Below are 12,351 nucleotides of genomic sequence, written 5' to 3'. Positions count from 1 at the left end.
TAAAAATGCCTGCTCTAAACTTGTGAACTCAGACAGGAGGAGTGTTTCCCCTGTCCATCAAGGAGGACTATCAAAACTAGGCAATTGTGAAGCATCACAATACAAAGATTTGGCTAACGTCCTCCTTACATCAATAAAAGTGCTACGTGCAAGGAAGCTCATCTCATCAACATGAATTCTGAAAGCAGAAAGTAAAGATAGCAGACATGAAAATTCTTCAACTCTTTGCTGTTTGGACTCTCAGAGGGCTGAAGCTAGGAAACAAAAAGCAGATATCTCCAAGATCAACCTGGGTTAGCCCTAGAAGACATTCAATGCTGACAGATTACTATATCTCTGTCACCTTTTGGAACCATAGACTGCAACTCATTTGTATTACATGTTGCCTGCTTTAACCTGTAAATAACTTGTCATTTCTTTTTTCTAGCTAATAAATCCTTAGTTAGGAGTTTACTAAGGTCTAAGGTACAAACTGACCTGTGGTAAGTGACTGGTCTCCTGGGACTGGGAGCAACCTGAATATTTTATGATCTATGGTGCAAGTGACCATTTATCACTAAGTACAGCTTGCTTGGGTGGCAAGATAGTGCACCCGGGGGACTGTCTGTGACTCCATGGTAAGACTGTTATAGGAGTTCACATTTGTTATTGAGTTGGTGAAATCTAATTCTAGAACATACCACCAGTTTGGGGTGTCAGCACTGCTTTCTGACTGTCTGCCCCGAGGTTGACACTCACTGTCGTGAGCCATTTCAGACAGCATGACGGGGGGTAGCGGGTTACAGACTCTTGTAGTAAGCTATAAATCCAACGTTTTTATTAAGAACATGATTTTTAGTGTCTAGCAAAGTTATGAATTTGAAACCAGACAATCACTATGCTCTCAAATGAACTCACACAGGAGAATGATAAAAGACAAAAACACCATATCACCTATGGATGAACACTTTTCACAAAGCAATCACTCTATATCTGACCTATCAGGCCTCATCCTCAAAGGAAACCTGCGCAACACTTTCAAAAGATGAGTCTGGGAGCTTAAATTCATAACTTTGCTAGACACTAAAAATCATGGTTTTAATAAAGACACTGGATTTATGGCTTATTAAAAGAATCTGTAACTCACTAACCTCCCATTTTGTCCTGTGACTACAGGAGTGATAACAGTCCATTTCACCTTGAATGGTCCTTTAGAATATGTACTAACTAGGGCTGTCGATTAATCACAGTTAACTCATGTGATTAACTAAAAAAAAAGAATCATGATTAAAAAAATTAATTGCGAGTAATCGCAGTTTTAATCGCACTGTTAAACAACAGAATACCAACTGAAATTTATTAAATATTTTGGATGATTTTCTACATTTTCATATATATTGTATTCTGTGTTGTAATTGAAATCAAAGTGTATATTATTTTTATTATAAATATTTGCAATGTAAAATTGATAAACAAAAGAAATCGTATTTTTCAGTTCACCTCATACAAGTACTGTAGTGCAATCTCTTTGTCATGAAAGTGCAACATACAATGCAGTTTTTTTTGTTACACAACTGGCCTCAAAAACAATGTAAAACTTCAGAGCCTACAAGTCCATTCCTTCCTACTTCTTGTTCAGCCAATCGCTTAAGACAAACAAGTTGGTTTACATTTGCAGGAGATAATGTTACCCTCTTCTTATTTACAATGCCACCAGAAAGTGAGAACTTGTTGTCTGAGCGATTGGCTGAACAAGAAATCGGACTGAGTGGACTTGCAGGCTCTAACATTTTACATTGTTTTATTTTTGAATGCAGTTTTTTTTTTAACATAATTCTACATTTGTAAGTTCTACTTTCACGATAAAGAGATTGCACTACAGTACTTGTATCAGGTGAATTGAAAAATACTATTTCTTCTGTTTTTTTACAGTGTAAATACTTGTAATCAAAATTAAATGTAAAGTGAGCCCTGTACACTTTGTATTCTGTTTTGTAATTGAAATCAGTATATTTGAAAATGTAGAAAACACTCAAAAATATTCAAATAAATGGTATTCTATTATCATTTAACAGTGCGACTAATTGTGATTAATTTTTTTAATGGCTTGACAGCCCTAATACTAACTATGTATGCTAAACTATCTGTTTGACTTTGCATTTAGCTGTGACACTCTGAGTACCTTTCCCAGACTTGACAAAGAGCACTGTGTGGCTCAAATGCTAGTCTCTCTCACCAACAGAAGTTGGTCCAATAAAATATATTACCTCACCCACCTCACTAATAACATTGTCACTCAGAGTTCTTAAATTTTTCTTCTGCTTTCAAGTTTTATTGCATATTAGCTGTTTGCTCTGCTATTTGAACTCCTTGGTGGAGAGGGATTTATAAACTAAAACAATGCAGTTATTAATTTATGTATGTAATTTCTACTCATGTGAAGAATGTCGTTGATTTCTGATGAAACTACTCAAATCAGCAGAAATTATTTTCATGTGACTAAAAAGTTTAAAGATTTTACCTAAGCATCTCCTACTCTTTATAAATTTTTGAATGTTCATAACAACTGTCCCCATCCTCCATAGCACTGGAACTAATTATGGAAGAATAGCTACTTAAAGAGTTACCATGCAGTGTTTTTGGCTGAAAACTTGTATTTTGTAAAAGCAATTTAAAAAACCTATTATTTTATTAATGTAATTAAAATATTTTAAAACTTTATTGTGAAGCAGTTAGATGTAGTTATAAAATACCTGAATAAAGCTACAAAAGCAAGGAAGTGAAAAGTTAAGTCTTAATTTTTATATAACCTCCTCTCTATCCATAATCATACACCTTAAAATTACTCCAAATATTATATATCATAGATGATGCACTTCAACTTTATTCTGCTTCCTCAACCTGTTCTTCTGCAACTACTTCCAAGTGATAAGAATTTAGTATATTTGGTGCAACAGTATGTCGAATCAGGAGGGGGCAGTTTGGTGAAGCGGGTGATGTGAAGCTTGTATCCCTTGGGTGTGCACAGTTAAGATTTTAGTATATGTCAACACCAAAGATTTACATCACTGCAACATACATAAGAACAGCCATACTGGGTCAGACCAAAGGTCCATCTAGCCCAGTATCCTGTCTTCCGACAGTGGCCAATGCCAGGTGCCCCAGACGGAATGAACATTGATGACATCTTCATCATCTGGACCCATGGAAAAGAAGCCCTTGAGGAATTCCACCATGATTTCAACAATCTCCATCCCACCATCAACCTCAGCCTGAACTAGTCCACACAAGAGATCCATTTCCTGGACACAATGGTGCTAATAAGCGATGGTCACATAAACACCACCCTATACCGGAAACCTACTGACCGCTATTCCTACCTACATGTCTCCAGCTTTCATCCAGACCACACCACACGATCCATTGTCTTCAGCCAAGCTCTACGATACAACTGCATTTGCTCCAACCCCTCAGACAGAGACAAACACCTACAAGAGCTCTATCAAGCATTCTTACAACTACAATACCCACCTGCTGAAGTGAAGAAACAGATTGACAGAGCCAGAAGAGTCACCTACTACAGGACAGGCCCAACAAAGTAAATAACACAACACCACTAGCCATCACCTTCAGCCCCCAACTAAAACCTCTCCAACGCATCATCAAGGATCTACAACCTATCCTGAAGGACGACCCATCACTCTCACAGATTTTGGGAGACAGGCCAGTCCTTGCTTACAGACAGTCCCCCAACCTGAAGCAAATACTCACCAGCAACCACACACCACACAACAGAACCACTAACCCAGGAACCTATCCTTGCAACAAAGCCCGTTGCCAACTATGTCCACATATCTATTCAGGGGACACCATCATAGGGCCTAATCACATCAGCCACACTATCAGAGGCTCATTCACCTGCACATCTACCAATGTGATATATGCCATCATGTGCCAGCAATGCCCCTCTGCCATGTACATTGGTCAAACTGGACAGTTTCTACATAAAAGAATAAATGGATACAAATCAGACATCAAGAATTATAACGTTCAAAAACCAGTTGGAGAACACTTCAATCTCTTTGGTCACTCGATTACAGACCTAAAAGTGGCAATACTTCAGCAAAAAAACTTCAGAAACGGACTCCAATGAGAGACTGCTGAATTGGAATTAATTTGCAAACTGGGTACAATTAACTTAGGCTTGAATAGAGACTGGGAGCGGATGGGTCATTACATAAAGTAAAACTATTTCCCCATGTTTATTCCCCCTCCACCCCCTACTGTTCCTCAGACGTTTTTGTCAACTGCTGGAAATGGCCCACCTTGATTATCACTACAAAAGGTTCCCCCCCCCCCCCCGCTCTCCTGCTGGTAATAGCTCACCTTAAGTGATCACTCTGGTTACAGTGTGTATGGGAACACCCATTGTTTCATGTTCTCTATGTATATAAATCTCCCCACTGTATTTTCCACTGAATGCATCTGCTGAAGTGAGCTGTAGCTCACAAAAGCTTATGCTCAAATAAATTGGTTAGTCTCTAAGATGCCACAAGTACTCCTTTTCTTTTTGTGAGCAGAACAGGTAATCATGAAATGATCCATCCCCGGTTACCCATTCCCAGCTTTTAGAACAATGGAACATCTGAATCATTGTAAAATAATATTTATTGGTATGGCGGTACCAGAGAAATCATGGGATGGTTTCCTCTTGACAAGAGGCTTTTGTGGAGGGTTGGCTAGAAGTCTGCAGGATCTTGGTGTGCGAGGTCTGAGAAGCAGGCCACTGTACTAGCTGCAGGCCTACTACTGCCAACGATACCAGTACTAAGAGGCAAAGCAAGTCTTTTGTGGCTGCATACACCTCCGGGGTGGTTGGGATCAGTACCATCTGCTCCATAACGGTCCTTAGGGAACGGCCTCAATGGACCTGGCACAGGCTCCGGAGGCAGCAGTCCTCCTTTTGGAGGCAAGGAGTGTTGTAGGGATGGCCTCTCTTCCAAACGCTTTATGGAGCATCCACCTCTGTCAAGCTTCAGACTAACATAGAAGAGTGAAAGATGGAACCTGAGGAAGGTCTGAGTCTCTTCTTTAGTACAGGGGAACAGGACAGAAAAGCCGCAGACATCTCTAGTGGGGCGTACCATACTGAAGTTGATGTACTTCAGCTGTTCTCCCCATGTGACTACTCCTATGGGGATGGAAGTGTTGCTTCCAAAAGCAAGCATTTAAGCCTCGCTGCCCTATCTTTTTTTGAGCGTGGCTTGAAACCTTTACAGATGTGACATTAGGAGATTCCCACATCGTTGACAAAACATTTCAGGCAGGTTGAATGCAGGTCGTTGACCAGCATAGGCTTTCCGCAGGATCTGCAGGACTTAAACCCTGGCAAGCGAGGCATCATTCTGGTACCAGTACCAAAAGAGGAAAAAATGGTCAAATAAAGGACCCAAAATGGAAACTTAGCCCTAAAACAGTCAAAATTTGACTAAACTAACCATAAATAACTGTTGTTGTATGCAGTGTGGTACCTCCTATGATGGTCCCAGGATATTAGAAAGATAAGGTGGGTGAAGTAATATCTTCTACTGGACCTCTCTCATCAACAGAAGCTGGTCCAAAAAAGATCTTACCTCACCCTTGTCTCTAAAACAAACTACAAATTTACAACTACACCTCTACCCAGATACAACGCGGTCTGCGGGAGACAAAAAATCTTACCGCGTTATATGTGAAACCACGTTATAGCGAACTTGCTTTGGTCCCCCTGCTCCTTGTCCCCTGACCGCCCCCTCCAGAGACCCCATCCCTAATCACCCCAGGACCCCACCACCTACCCAACCCCCCTGCTCCCTGTCTCCTGACTGCCCTGACCTCTATCCACACCCCCGCCCCCGACAGGCACTCACCAGCAGTGGCGGGAAGCAGAGCAACGGGGCCCCAGCCAGCTCCACTCTGCCAGCTCCCAGCTGTGGCGCTCCGCTTCCTGCCGCCGGTGAGTGCAGGGAGCTTGGGGAAAGGATGCCCCCTGCACTTACTGGTGGCGGGAAGCAGAGTGCCGTGGAGCGGGCTGGGGCTGGACTGCTCCACTTCCGCCGCTGCCAGTGAGTGCGGGGGGTGGGAGGGGCGGATCCCTTCCCTCAAGCCCCCTCCCCTGAGCGACACGGCTGGGTCCGGGCGAGGGAAGCAGAGCGGGCTGCTCCCAGTCCCCAGCTAATCACCCAAAGTGCCCCCCCCACAGCTCCTGCCTCCCAGACCCGGGGGGGGAGGGGTGGGGAAGGGCCTGCTTTACCACATTGTATGAGAACCCGTGTTATATCGGGTCACGTTATATCAGGGTAGAGGTGTATATAGAAAAAAAAGCGAGGGAAGTACTGAATTAATCAAGTCTGGAATTGCTCTGACAACTGTGACTGGTGATAAGAAGGAACTGAGGGGGGCCAGAGGTGGTTCCCTCTTTTATCAGCACACAGTGGCACTTGAGCTACCCCAATGGGTACCACTGAGGAAAAAAATCTCCAACATCCAAGCAGGGAGCACACACGTACCTACACTGGAACTGACACGTGCAATCACTCAAAGAAGAGCTACAAGGTATCTGGTTTGTGTTAAAAGTGTCATGGGAGCTTTAATTATGAACAGCCAAGACCTCAATTTTACTACCTTAAAGTACTTTGGAAGGTAAATGGTAAGTTAATTTGTGAATTTTGATGCAATTTAAAATAGTTTAGAACCTTACAAATCTGCAAGAGAAAATCCAATTTCAGTTCATATGCTGTAATATTCTGAATTATCTGTAAATTTCCTGATGTTAAATGCTACAATGCAGTAATGCAAGGGAAAAATGCCCTTAATCTCTAACAGCCATGCCATCTGTTTCAGTAACAAACTCCAACTTTAATCATGTAAAAGTTCAAATACCCATAGATCATTGAAGAATTCGTTGTTCAAACCAGGGTCATTTATCTTCTGTGTCAATGTCATTTAACTCGTGTGCTGAGTGCTATGTTATTTTGGTATTAAAGGACTAAAAAGCTATTGTATATTTTAAAAGCTGTGACAATCTAATGAGTAAGGACTCAGTTTAACAAAGCACGTAAGTATTTAGGAGTACAGTATAAGTTACAGTAACTCCTCACTTAAAGTTGTCCCGGTTAACGTTGTTTCGTTGTTACGTTGCTGATCTATTAGAGAACATGCTCGTTTAAAGTTGTGCAATGCTCCCTTATAACATTGTTTGGCAGCCGCCTGCTTTGTCCACTGCTTGCAGAAAGAGCAGCCCGTTGGAGCCAGCTGGTGGGGACTTGGAACTGGGGTGAACCAGCAACCCCCCATCAGCTTCCCGCTCCCCTAAATTCCCTGTGCTGTAGCCTCCCAACAGGCTATCAGTTGCCAGGCAGTTCAGTTGTCCCTCCCCGCACTGCCATGTGCTGCTCCTGCCCTCTGCCTTGGAGGGAGTCTCCTACTTGCTGTACAGGGCGGCGGAGGAGGGGGAGGAGGAAGAATGGTTAATATGTCAGGGTGTCCCCCTCCCCCCTGCATCCCGCTTACACCATAGCCATAGAGCAGGGGGGACACACAACAGGGCTCAGGACAGAGGGAGCTTGCTGATCTACTTAAAAAGGCAATGTACTTAGAGTGGGGTCAGCATACTTAAAGGGATAATATGCATCTCTCTCTCTCTCTCTGTCTCGCACACACACAGGTAGGAGTCTCTGTCTGCCATGCTGTCTCCCCTCCCTCCATTTGTGCTGCCTTGTAGAGTGTGAGGCTACATTAACAACAATGTGTTAACCCTTGAGGGCTCAGCTGTTCTAGTTCATCATTTAGCAGTAAGGCATTCCCTGGGAAATATCCCATCCTCTGACTTCACCACCTCAACCAAGCCTCACAATCATCACTGCTGTGTACAGTATTAAATTGTTTGTATAAAACTTATACTGTTTGTATACATATAATATAGTCTTTTGTCTGGTGAAAAAAATTTCCCTGGAACCTAGCTGCCCCTACTTACATTAATTCTTATGGGGAAACTGGATTCGCTTAACATCGTTTTGCTTAAAGTCACATTTTTCAGGAACATAACTACAACGCTAAGCGAGGAGTTACTGTATTGTATTGGGTTTTTTCTTCATAAATGCAGTAATGCAAATTCTAGTGCATTTTAGGCCTAGAAAACAGACTGGAAAAAGAAAAGGAGTATTGGGTAATAGAAGACTCTGCAGCAGAGCAATGTCAAGAGACATTGTTGGTGAATTGAACTCTATAAATCTTTTTAATTCCATAGAACATCTCAGCTTCACTTAAAAAGTTATTAGGGATTGAGGAACTTGGAAAAAAACATCCTTGTTTTACAAATTCTATTAGAGAACATGCTCGTTTAAAGTTGTGCAATGCTCCCTTATAACATTGTTTGGCAGCCGCCTGCTTTGTCCACTGCTTGCAGAAAGGGCAGTCCGTTGGAGCCAGCTGGTGGGGACTTGGAACTGGGGTGAACCAGCAACCCCCCTATCAGATTCTCCTGGTCTCCCACAGTATTCTTGTCAGCAAGTTAAGGAAGTATGGGCTGGATGAATGCACTATAAGGTGGGTAGAAAGCTGGCTAGATTGTCGGGCTCAACAGGTAGTGATCAATGGCTCCATGTCTAGTTGGCAGCCGGTGTCAAGTGGAGTGCCACAGGGGTCGGTTCTGGGGCCGGTTTTGTTCAATATCTTCATAAATGATCTGGAGGATGGTGTAGATTGCACTCTCAGCAAATTTGCGGATGATACTAAACTGGGAGGAGTGGTAGATACGCTGGAGGGCAGGGATAGGATACAGAAGGACCTAGACAAATTGGAGGATTGGGCCAAAAGAAATCTGATGAGGTTCAATAAGGATAAGTGCAGGGTCCTGCACTTAGGACGGAAGAATCCAATACACCGCTACAGACTAGGGGCCAAATGGCTAGGCAGCAGTTCTGCGGAAAAGGACCTAGGGGTGACAGTGGATGAGAAGCTGGATATGAGTCGGCAGTGTGCCCTTGTTGCCAAGAAGGCCAATGGCATTTTGGGATGTATAAGTAGGGGCACAGCGAGCAGATCGAGGGACGTGATCGTTCCCCTCTATTCGACATTGGTGAGGCCTCATCTGGAGTACTGTGTCCAGTTTTGGGCCCCACACTTCAAGAAGGATGTGGATAAATTGGAGAGAGTCCAGCGAAGGGCAACAAAAATGATTAGGGGTCTGGAACACATGACTTATGAGGAGAGGCTGAGGGAGCTGGGATTGTTTAGCCTACAGAAGAGAAGAATGAGGGGGGATTTGATAGCTGCTTTTAACTACCTGAAAGGGGGTTCCAAAGAGGATGGCTCTAGACTGTTCTCAATGGTAGCAGATGACAGAACGAGGAGTAATGGTCTCAAGTTGCAGTGGGGGAGGTTTAGATTGGATATTAGGAAAAACTTTTTCACTAGGAGGGTGGTGAAACACTGGAATGTGTTACCTAGGGAGGTGGTAGAATCTCCTTCCTTAGAGGTTTTTAAGGTCAGGCTTGACAAAGCCCTGGCTGGGATGATTTAACTGGGAATTGGTCCTGTTTTGAGCAGGGGGTTGGACTAGATGACCTTCTGGGGTCCCTTCCAACCCTGATATTCTATGATTCTATGAAATTTTTTAAAATGATTTCAAAACACCATTTGGGTGTCAATATCTATTCAAATAGAACTTCTTTCCCTGAAAACAATTTATTCTTTCATTATAGTAAATGCCTCCCCTGAGCTCACTGAATATTTGAGAATAATGACCTTCCTCCTTTTACTTTAAAAGTATCCTTTTCAAGCCAAAATTTAATTTTAAAAGTGGGTTTATCTTTTATTTAAGTCTGACAGCTTGACACATGGTAACTGCAACTGGAATAACTAAATCAGTTCTAATTCACATTTTAGTTAGTTATTTTATTGCATGTCTGTGTGTGGAAACATACTTCAGAAAAAAAGTGCTATATTTCAATGGAACTTGTATTCATTTTTTGCCAACTTAAATTTCACTGAAATAAGATGAATTTAGTCAGAAATAAAAATGTGCAAACAAAATATGCAATTAAATAGCAAAAGGTGTTAATTTACAGCTGATTGAGCTCTTTTGGTTGCAGTTAGCATATAAACAAGACCTTAGAGAAACTTGGAGAACATACTGGGTAAAATACTGGTCTTACTGAAGTCAATGCGAGTTTTCCTGTTGACTTCAATTGGACCAGGAGTTCACTGGTTGTATGTATGGAATGCTCTCTCTAGTGGATTATCCTTTTGATCCATTGTCTATGTTTCATAATCCTTTTGTTTACAAAAAAACATGTATGAATTCTGGGTGTTAAACATGCAATACTCAGTGACTCTATTATAAGGAATACATACAGGAGCACAAGTTGCATTTTTAAGTAAGCCTCTCTGAGTTTTGAAAACTGTCTTGAAGATAATGGCCCCTAGCACACTATAAATTCAGAAAGGTAGTCTATATTTATTTTTTAATTCTCAGTAGAATTACTAATGCTATGAAATGATGAAAAAAACACTGAGCTGTTTCAGATTAACTGATAAACAACTTTAAAACTGGCATACTAAAACACATGATTATATATATTTCAGGAATGAATTACTATGCTCTGTTAACGTGTTGGGATTCTGATGTCAAATGTTTCTATATCTCTTTTTTATTAGTGATAGATCTTAAAATAAAACAAGAATAAACATTTCTGTTTCTAGATTTCTTGATAAAATTATTTTAAAATTTATGAAATTTTTCCGTTAATCCATTTCTGTTAATGAAGCCAACAATTATAAAATAACACTTAAAATTTGTGTTAAGTATGAAGATGTGGGAAAGAATGACTGTCTTTTAATAATTTACAAAAATACTAAATTATGACTATACATCTGACTTTAAATAAACCCTCTGAGAAGTCATATTGCAATCTACAGACATCAGCTAAAGAATTTCAGTGTGCTACATACAAAATTAACAATATAAAGTATATAAAAAATGGTCATTTGTTCTGGTTACCAATGTCCACTATCTAACATTAGCAATACTGCCCAATTATAGGATCCCCACCAAGGCATTAATCTTCATAAGAATCTTATTAGAGAGTGGAGGGTGCTCATGATTTACAATGTATGCCATTACAAAATCATCTGCACAATCCACTGATTGCCATTTTTAGTACCCTACGTTTAAGAACAAAAGAAGATTTGATAGAGTTTTCCATTTTTTAAACTACTAAAACTGAATCATGTTCTTCACTGTTTTGGAGAGAATATGATCAACACTTTCGCATTTGATTTCCCTCAGATTATTTTTAATTTCTACATCTATATACCAGCTGATGTTTAGATTTAGACTGAGCAGCCAATGAGGTACAACACTAGTTGCCAGCAAGGCTTTGTATTACACTGGCTACCAGCATGGTACATAACTGGTTACTCCAGAGATGGAGAGCTTTAAAAACACTATAGTAGAGTGCAATATAAGGGCTATACTATAACTATATTAAGTAACTGAAATAATTGATCATAAAAAAGACGGAAAACTTCAGATTCCTAATGTTATTTTCACCATATGTGTAAATTAAATATTAAATATTTCACATTCTTAATATAGTTAGATGAGGGATGGATAGTTGTTATTTTTGACCCTTAATGACATTAATTTTAAAATTTACTAAGTAGACCCTCTGCTCAAACTGTAATTACAACGCTTTCTCTGCAACTAAGCATACAAAACGTGACATTAAGAAATCATAGAAGGAGGGCATATTTATTTGCATGGCGTTTAAGAACATGGTTGGGTCAGGTGACCCTGTTAGGAGTAGTTGGTCATACAGACCAAACTTCATTACATATGTCCTGCTGCTGTAATCAAGATGTGAGAGGAGGAAGATCTGGACCAGCCTTAACAGTAAACATTTTCTTTTGAAAAAATTAAGTTTTTATTTTAAAAATAGGTTTATCTTCTTTCCCATCTTAAGTATTACCGACATCACAAAATAAAATGGCAGCAGCATGGGACGAATACGCAAAGGCAGATCTCATTTTTATTTTGAAATATTTTGTTACTTAGCATCATAGTATTGCACAGAATTTGTAGTATGATTTCTTGCTGTTTCTTTTGAGGAGCAGAAGGGGAGGGAAGGGTCTCTTCTCACATATGAAATCTGACAAATATCCAAAACCTTGCTCTGTATTGACATGTAGTTGGATATTTTGAATGTTATTTTTGTTGAATACTGTTTAGGAAACAAACAAATTGTTCTGCACAAAGAAATGATGCCTATATACGCCAGTTTTCAACTCAGACTTCATACAATTTACATTCTGCTCGAGAGTAAGACATGT

General features: G+C 40.6%; 1 protein-coding gene across 2 annotated transcripts in view; it reads right to left on the bottom strand.

The window, feature by feature from the left end:
- The window catches only part of ASAP1 (ArfGAP with SH3 domain, ankyrin repeat and PH domain 1), a 329,167-nt gene that overhangs the window by 123,785 nt on the left and 193,031 nt on the right, over nucleotides 1–12,351 (bottom strand). The window lies entirely within an intron of this gene.

The sequence above is a fragment of the Lepidochelys kempii genome, chromosome 2 (assembly GCF_965140285.1).
Source record: "Lepidochelys kempii isolate rLepKem1 chromosome 2, rLepKem1.hap1, whole genome shotgun sequence".
Taxonomy (NCBI): Eukaryota; Metazoa; Chordata; order Testudines; family Cheloniidae; genus Lepidochelys; species Lepidochelys kempii.
This window is presented reverse-complemented; position numbering and strand designations above follow the sequence as displayed.